This window comes from Epinephelus fuscoguttatus, linkage group LG4 (genome assembly GCF_011397635.1).
Source record: "Epinephelus fuscoguttatus linkage group LG4, E.fuscoguttatus.final_Chr_v1".
Classification (NCBI taxonomy): Eukaryota; Metazoa; Chordata; class Actinopteri; order Perciformes; family Serranidae; genus Epinephelus; species Epinephelus fuscoguttatus.
The window spans coordinates 31,976,672-31,986,033 of record NC_064755.1 but is presented as its reverse complement, the minus strand read 5'-3'; positions in this window follow the sequence as shown (position 1 = coordinate 31,986,033).

The window sequence follows — 9,362 nt, the reverse complement described above, 5'->3', positions numbered from 1 at the left end:
ACAGCCTAACAGCGCACTAAAATATGATTTGAAGACATTTTAGGCAAGCAAAAGGCAATACAGTAACAGAATGTCAGTTTATATTTGATCAGCTCTGCCTAGTTTTTCTGTTTGATCTGAGTTTTGTCTGAAAGAGAGGGGAGGTCTCTCTTTTGATCCACTCTATACTCTTTGTGTCCTTGGTGGGCGGCAGTAAAAAATGGGAAAGTACAATCTGTAGTTTGTCCTAGAGCCTGCAAAAATCCACTGGATAACACATTTTGAGCTGAGAGATGAGCAGGGAGATGTAGGCATTAGTGATGGAGTGATGGATGGTTACTACAGTTCAATTACACATGCTACCAGTAATGACTTATTTGAGCCTGTTCCGGTGTTCACATCATGTTAGTTAACAATTTGCGCATAGGGAAAATGAGTGAAGAGATATTAACAAACAGGGAATGATGGGAAATGGAAATCACAAGCAGTTGGCTTCACATATGGCGTCCTGTAGTTGCTGCCAACAGAGAGAGCTGAGATGGATTAACACTTTATATTCTCTCTGTCCATTCCAACCCTTAGAAGCCTGGGTGGCCGTGCCTTCTGGGTAACGTAGTGTAGCTTTGGAGTCTGACGAGGCCTGGAGAGGCTGGATGGAATTGGTCCTCTCTGGAGACTCATCCAGCCAGTTTGTCCCCAGCCCAGGGGGGTGAAAGGCGACACCTCCTGCCCACAGCCTTGTGTTTTATATACTGCTAAACATACTTTCCATTCGCCATCACCATATAATCACGCCAACAAGGACAAGCGGGCAGTTTTACATGTCCTCCTCATGTTATCTATATTTAGAATCTTCCTCTTTGTAATGTCTGTTTCCATCTGTCTTCAACGCTCGCTCATTGGCACATTTTTACCCCCTCTCTGTTTCACTTTCTCTGTATTTTGCCTCCTCTCCTTTTACTTGTCCGAGGGTTGTTTTGACATTTCCGCTGTTTATATCCTCCACAGGCACAACCATCTGCGGCTGACCCTGACCACACTGCGTTGTCCCCCAGGCATGGACCCATGTTATTATCATCCCGAGCAACATTCGTAGAGTGGAAAAGGATTGTCACGACCACAAATACACCAGTTTCACATTAGGGCTGCAGAGCTGCAGAGGGAAGCACACACAAATCCCTCATACTGGCTCAGCGCTTGGTCGGTGAAATAAAACAAAGGCATACGGCGAGCCCGAGCAGGGATGGGGCTGCTGATAAAGATCTGTCAATGGCGCATTTCCACGGGACAGAGGGTTGGAAGGAGAGAGGGAGAGAGAAAGGAGAGTTTAAGCGATTGTGGAAAGGGGTGCAAAGCAGAGGCCCTGAGTTTTCCAGTGAAAAAAACTCCTGCTGGATGAACGACAGACAAGCATCTCCAACTGAAACATGCTCCTCTAAAGCAGGTTGCCCAGCAAGGAATTTAGAGAATGGGGCAGATTGCTCTGAGGAGCTGCTACCCTCACTCTACCTTTCCAAGACCACCCCTACCCCTCCAAAAAAACATTCCACCATCAGCCTGTCAGTCTTGCAGAGGTGCAGAAAGAGTTGTACTGGCGCAGCCCCAGATTGATGATCCTCAGGATCTACACGAACATGAAAAAGCCTTGCATGGAAAGACACCTTTCATCAGAGCAAATTCCACGATCACAGGGTCACAGTGAAAAAGCAGAACCCTATGCCTGCTAGCGCTGATACTCAAACCAGGGTTGTAAATCTGGTTATCTGGCCTTTCTCGGCTTCTAACAAGTCTGTAAAAAGTAATGTGCGGTACGCAAAGTGTCGCCCAGAAGTGCGGCTGACCTCATTTTGTTAATGTATTTTTTTGTGGCGGAACAAAGCTGTTGATGGTATTTTACTGAAGCAATATGACCCCGCGCTGAATTCCACAGGCACACATTAAATTACAGCCTAGTGCCGCTGAAAGCTGCACAGGATTGCAGTTGAAGATGTACAGCCCCTGTTATGAGGGAAACAGACACTATCCACTGGGTCGGCCCCCTTTTTTGCAAACGGTTCCCACTGCCAAGTAAAGAGAGGGGATAACACTGAAAAGGGATTAGAAATTATACAAATAGCTTCCAGGCGACATCTCTCAACCACAGCCGTTCTCAAGTTTGTGTTGAGTGTACGAAGGTGTGGATTTCTTCATCAGTTTCTCCCTTGGAGATGCAATCACGCAATCACACTCTGGGTAGTATGCATAAAAAATTGCCTGGAGTGTAACGTCAGTCTTCCAAAGTTCTTTTAACAAGGGGATAACTGCTGGGGAGGAGGTGTTGCAGTCCAAGCAGAGTGTCGAAGAGCCACCAACAGTGATACCGAAACCAAACACCGGGGCCAGAGTGCTAGTTATGATTGGACAAGGTCTGAAAACTCAGACAGGGAGAGAGCTGGAGCAAATACAGGAGCATGAGGAATCCTTGGTGAAGACAGGGGGTGAAGAGGAAGGAAGGAAGACATTATAGAGGCAAAGAGAAAGTAGAGGCCGAGAGTAAGCAGAGGTCCTCTTATGTCCCTTGTCTGGGTAACATAAGGAATCTTAATAGTGGTGCAGGTTGTGTGCTCTGTGCTATCTCACAGGCGACAGAAGACCGGCCTGGGGAATGCAGCATGCCTAAAGGAGCTTCAATCCACAGCTGGGGAATTAATAGCAGAAGCATTGCAGTGTCTGGGATAAGAATGAAAGGCTGAGGGAGGACACAAAGATGGAAAAAAACAGCAACGGAAACCGGCTAACATCAGGGTCTAATCCTCTGACAATTTATGTTTGAGGCATAACATTTCAAGGGGCGTGAAAAATTCAGCGAGGAAGCTCGCCCACACGAACAAAGATGCAGACCAAACTCTAAGAAAAGAGAAAATAATGCATTGAACTCAAATCTGTTTGGGCGCATGGCTCGGTCAAACCCTCTTAGTGTTTGTCTTTCACCCAGCTCCCTGGTTTTCCTGCCAGGAGGCCCACAAACCTTCCTCAGTCAGCGTGCCTTGGACTAGGAGAGCATTGTGTGTCAACTAGTGCAGTCACTCAGACTCTCCACCTGCATGTGCACATTCCCTGCTGAAAATACACAAACCGAAGCCTTACAAATTGGCCAGAGATCAAAGTTATGCAGATGCAGAAGCACCATCTGTATCCAGCCTTTAATAGAGTTTGGATGGTTGTAAATATCTGTAAAGGTGCCTAGCTTTGCATGCAAACTCTAATTTCTCACTATGTAATTTAATAACCATTATTTCATCATAATTAGGCCACAGCCTCATTTTAAGGTGGAAATATTGTTCGCTTAAACAATATACGCTTCAGGGAACAGGATTATTGCATATGTAAACTTCCTCAGGGATACACCTAAATCAAAGAGAGGAAACTCCATTTGAAAAAATGCCAAGGATGCAGCTCGTTCATAAATTAAAATGAAATGGGAGAACAGCAGAAGTATGATTGCAGATGGTGGATACAATATCAGGAAAATACATTAATTTTGAATAACTGCTGAAAGGAGCCTCTCCGAGCCAATGTGAACTAAAATTTCATGTGTTATTGTGTAACCTCAATAGCTGAAAGGAATAGTTTGACATTTTGGGAAAAACACTTATTCATTTTATTTTCAGGAGATAGATGAGACGATTGATTCCACTCTCTATCGTATATATGAAGCTGGAGCCAGGTGATGGTGAGCTTAGCTTAGCATGAAGAGTGGAAGCAGCTAGCCTGGCTCGGTATGAAGGTAACAAAATCCAACTAAAGCTCACTAATTGAAGACTAACTAAACACCAGAGTTTTGGCTGCATTGCCTCTGTTATGGGTGTATAAAGAGAACTGGATATAGTATCAGAGGCAAGGCCCCATTCATTCATATGAAAGTTGCTCAGTGGCACATGAAGCCAAAAAAGTTCTACTTCTTTGTCTAAAATTACTCTGATCCTCTGCACCGTTGGACCATAGAGAAAGCACATTAGAGACTTCTGCCATCCAGGCAGCTAACTTCAGTTTAAGCCCTCGGCTATCTTGAATGGGGACGAAATGATTAAATCCTGTGAGTCTTCTGGGCTCTTAGACCAAATGGATCAAATCCTGATTGTGAAAGGCACCCTTTTACGAGGGGTTGTGATGATCTAAAAAAATTATTTACTAATTTACAGTTGTCTCTTTCACAGCTATGTGGAAAGTTTTTTTTGGGCCAATGGCATCACGCAACGGACCTGGAAGTTGTAATTATACAGTTTGGCCACTACTGGCTTCAAAGCCCAGTACTGTTTCAGGGGGTTTGGCCTCTACCTTGGAAATTCAAAAAATGCCTGTAGAAGTGAAAAAAGTATAAATATGGGCGGGTTGTGGGGAGGGCTTGGACATGCCCAGTCACTCCCCTATGCTGCCAGCAGAGTGGAAGGGAGGAGGCGGATGGATTTGTTGGTTGCTGACAAAAGCTGCCACCAAATCAGCCAGTACCAAAATTTGATTGCAACAGCCAGGTTTCAACCACTAGATGGCAGTTGCATGCATATTTATAACATATACAATTTAAATACTTTCCACCAAAATATCAAGATCTGACTCCATCAGCAACACCACTAAATAACCACATACATTAGTTTTCAACTGTAAAAAAGTGGTGGTTTCGGGGTTTAGTTACTTTTTAATGTATTACATTTTGTTCCTTTATTCTGTTAAAAAAAAAAACAGAGGTGTGGAAGCAATACATTGCAGGTTTCCTGAGGGTTTCTTGATCAACTATCCCTTTAAAGATTGTCTGTCCCCTCACATTGCCTGTGTTTTGGCCATAAAGTTGCACCTGAACACACTGCAAAGACTATAGCCAACAGCCAACCAGCATGTATGCTCCTGGCTTGCGTGAGAGGAAATAACGCTCCATACCAGCAGGCAGCAGTAGTTTGTATTCCTCATTCACACAGGGACACCAGAAAACTAACAGGATGGATTCAAGACATTAGTTAGCCAGTTAGCACATCAACAACATAACCTGATGTTGAAAGAAGAAAGCATATTTACAGTGGGTAAGCAAACAATAACACAAACCATCACAAACTGTTTCTGATAAAGAGCTCAATGGCTTAAAATGTAATTTTACCTAATAACAACTTTCTTTTGAGCTCACTCCCTCTTGACTTGAGCCGTTTGTTTACTTTCCTCACTTCTGTTTTTCTTATGTGCTGAGCTGAAGTGCCAATCAGAATGATCTGTCACAGGCGGGCCTCGCCATCTTAGACGCCAATTCAACATGCTGAATCAGCCAAAAAAAAGCCAACAAAAGCCGACAATGTGGGTTACACCACAAAAACTAGGGCAACAGTGGCTCACCGATGGCCTGACATTGACCAACAGCCGATTGTTGTCCTAATGTGTTAGCACCCTAAGGCAGAGAATGGATGTGCACTGACAAAATGAAAGTATCTTCCAAAGGGTTGAAGGAATTCCTTGTACTTCCTCCTGCTCTGCATTTAGACCATTAACAAATAATGATAACACGAGCAAACCTTAACAGAGATACAGGGATGGAGGCCAGCAAATTATCATAACATTGCAACGAGCAGTTGGTTGCTTCCTCTTCCCTGTAACAATTCCATAATTAGCATGCTGTCAGCAAACAAGCCATCTCTTGTTTCAGTGGTTGTTTGTAGTTATTTTAGGAGAGCTTGAGCTAGAGCCAATTAGAGACTACAAAGGCTACAGTAAAGCATATCAATTATAATAGCCTGGTATTCACAGAATGCCCAATCAGCCAGCCAGACAGAGTGCCATGAGCCTATTGTTATTGTGGGACCCTTGAGTTTATTACTGCCATTCTTACAGTGGAAACTAATCAGGAGCTGACTGGCTCGCTGTATCTCCAGCTCATGCATTAACTTGTTTGTTTTAGTAATGTGATCCCATTTGTCAATCTGTGACAAGCTGTCCAACAACAAATCGAGTCAACAGACTGAGCAAAGCTGAGCCTTTTGGGGCTTTGGGATGACCAGTGGTCCCTAATTAGTCACCAGTGTTTGAGTATGGACAGCAGCCAGGTGACTGGTCAAGAGGTCCAGCTGCTCTGTCAACTGGTCCCGCCTTTGCCTTCAGCCATCAGCCTCTGCCCGAGTCACTTGTTTGTTTGTTTTCCTGCCTTTGTTTGGACTGGAGATTTCCTGAGTAAACTTGAAGAAACAAGATCTCTTCAGAAAAAGAATCCCCTCCCAAATTGTTTGAATGCGCCTCAGAGTGGATTTATTTTCTCTCTTTGTGGGAGTAATGTACCAGCAACAAGCAATTACTGCATATCTCAAATGGAATTACAGGAAAATATGTGTATGGAATATGTTTCAGGGGCAGACACAGTTCCCAGCTGTATCTCTTTACAATCCAATTGCCAGAATAAATGTTGGCATTGTACATTTCTGTAGGCAGTGGATATGTTGCATTATACGTTATTATGTCGCAAATACATTGAAACTTTACATTTCTACAACACTGTGTCTAATGTCTGCTTATTGTGGTTATGTTTTGGCACAAAAACACTTGGTTAAGTACCGGAAAAGATCATGTTTTGCTTACAACACCCAATTTTGGTGCCACAATTGCCAATGGAAACGCAACAATGGCTCCCTAATAAACAATCGCTGTTGTTGTTGTTTGTTGGTCTCAAGCAGTGGTCTGCACCTCGGCATAAAGTTGTCCAACACCCCCTGCACCACCCGGGGCTCCCCCACCCCTACAAACCCCAGGGTGGGGGAGCCCTTCTGTGCAGAGTTCGAATGTTCCCCCGTGTCAGTGTCGGTTTTCTCTGGGTACTCCGGCTTCCTCCCACAGTCCAAACACATGCAAGCTACGTTAATTGGTGACTCTAAATTGGCCGTAGGTGTGAATGTGAGCGTGAATGGTTGTCTACTTGATGTGTCAGCCCTGCGATAGTCTGGCAGCCTGTCCAGGGTGTGCCTCTTGCCTGATGTCAGCTGGTACAGACTCCAGCCCTCCAGTGACCCCTAACAGGATATGGGGTGAAGGAAAATGAATGGATGACAAATGAATGTATGAAACATACAAAATGTACAAACGTAATGCATCCGTGTTTTGCAGAAACGTGCAATGCCGACATTTGCTTCTGGTGACTTGGCTGCTCTTTATCTCTGACACTCCAATGAGCAATACCCCAGTCGGTTACATGAAGTCATAACTCACATAATAAAGAATCTAACTATCTCAGCAAAATTAGTTAAGCTTCATATTCACTCAGCCTGGGCCCAAGCAAACATGCAGCCGCACATAAAAACTAGAGCAAACATGGAAGGCAGCGCAAACCACTTGATTAAGACCACACTAGCACTTTGGCAAATATCCTCACTCGACCTGGCAACCAGTGTTATAACTACATTACTGTTGGTGGCTTGAGGTGTTAAATGGAGACTTGTGTCCCTTAGACAGCCTAATTACTTTAATTTCAGGCCAAATACCAAACAACCCTCATGGTATGCCACTGTTTACTACTCAACCAGATGCATTTACACTTCCTGAGTATAGAATATAGATGCAGGGATTCACTACAGCTGAATGCAGAGTTCCCACATGCTTGTAAAACTGTGTCTCCCAGTCAGTGATCTGACTTTGAGAAATGCTCCATTACCTGAAAGCACACAGGTTCACATTAGGGATTTTCTTTTAATAATTAATCGAAGAGAGCTTCTATTGAAGGGCAAGACAGAGACAAAAGACAGAGACAAAAGAGTACAAAGAGAGACAAAGAAAAGTGTGAAGTCATTGCACCTTTACATGGATCTACATGCAAACAGTAAATAGCACTTATAAAGAAGAAAATGTCATCTGTAATTAAAGCAGATTTGCTGGTGAGCTCCTGTTTCAAGGGTTGCAGTGCCATAAGCTCCTAATCTTGTTAAAAGGATCGACAATCCGACCGACACATTCAGCGCTGCTCTGTCACACAGCACGACAAATACAAAACAGCTGGGACGGGAAAAAAACACATCGGTTTGTTGACCAATTGGGGCCCTAATGCTCAGCAATTCACTGGGATTACATTTGATACACAGCAATCAGAATCAAGTTCTATGTTATTAAAATCACGGGGGGAAAGTCGCATGCCACATTAACGAGAGATTCGCTGGAAAGTATGCCGAGCATCTTTATGGTCCAAAGTCATGTAAGTGATGCTGCTCTGGGGTTTTTTTTTTTGTTTTTTTTTTCCAAGGCGGCCATAAATATCTCATTAGATAAGCTGGAGATAAGATCTGAAAAGAGGCAAGATAAGTGATCGAGAGAGGTTTTAACATTCAGGTCTAGCCGGTCGAACATTCTGGTTTATGGCAAAATGGCTCCCCAAAATAATCAGTGGTTTGAAATGATATCTGTCTGCTTCAGTGCTGTGTTACAGAAACCTGACACACACTCCTCTTTAGAAATGCCCTCCTTTCAGATGTTGTGCTGTAACTTGTGTTTCCTTGCCTCAAGATAATGCTAGCAGGGTTGACTTAATTTCAGTGTAGTTTTGAAATATAAAGCAGGGAAATATAAAATAGATTTAGGTCAGATATCTCTCAGTAGATCTAAAACTCTTAGCTCTGATGCTAAAATGAGAAACGAGAGAAGAAGAGTTCACTCACCAGAGGAAAATGTTGGCATTGCATGTTTCTGCTAACTACATATATGTTAAAGTTGTACATAACGTAGCTTATCAACATTTCTAAAGTGACATCGTGTATAATCTGACTTTGTCATCGGGAGGAGGAAGGGATGCTGAATAGCGTGACGAGATGCCCGCCAAGCTGTGGATGACTGCAGACCACTATTCGAGACCAACGAACAACAAAACAGGTTGCTTTTTAGCAAGTCATCGCTGCATTTTCAGCAGCTCTTTAGCCACCAAACGTGATTGTTTTTTAGCGACCTGTGGTTGTGTTTCCACTGGCATGGGAGCAGGCTTTTTTACCAAGACATAGCTTTGTTTCCTGTCGCAATAGTACCAAAAAAAGCAATTGTTTTTAATAGACATTGCTGCATTTCCTTCCAGAACAGTGCCACAAACAGCGGCTGTATTTACTCAGACATCGTTGCATTTTCAGCAGCTTTTTAGCCACCAAATGTGGTCGTCTTTTTAGCAGCCCGTTGCTGTCTTTCCACAGGGGATAATGTCATGAAAAGCCATTGTTTTGTACCGAGACATTACTTTGTTTCCTGCCATGATTGTACCACTAAAAGCAGCTATTTTTACTGAGACATTGCTGCATTTTCAGCAGCTTTTTATCCACCAAATGTGGTTGTCTTTTTAGAGAGCTGTCGCTGTGTTTCCACGGGGGATAGTGTCACGAAATGCCATTCTTTTTTACCGAGACATCACT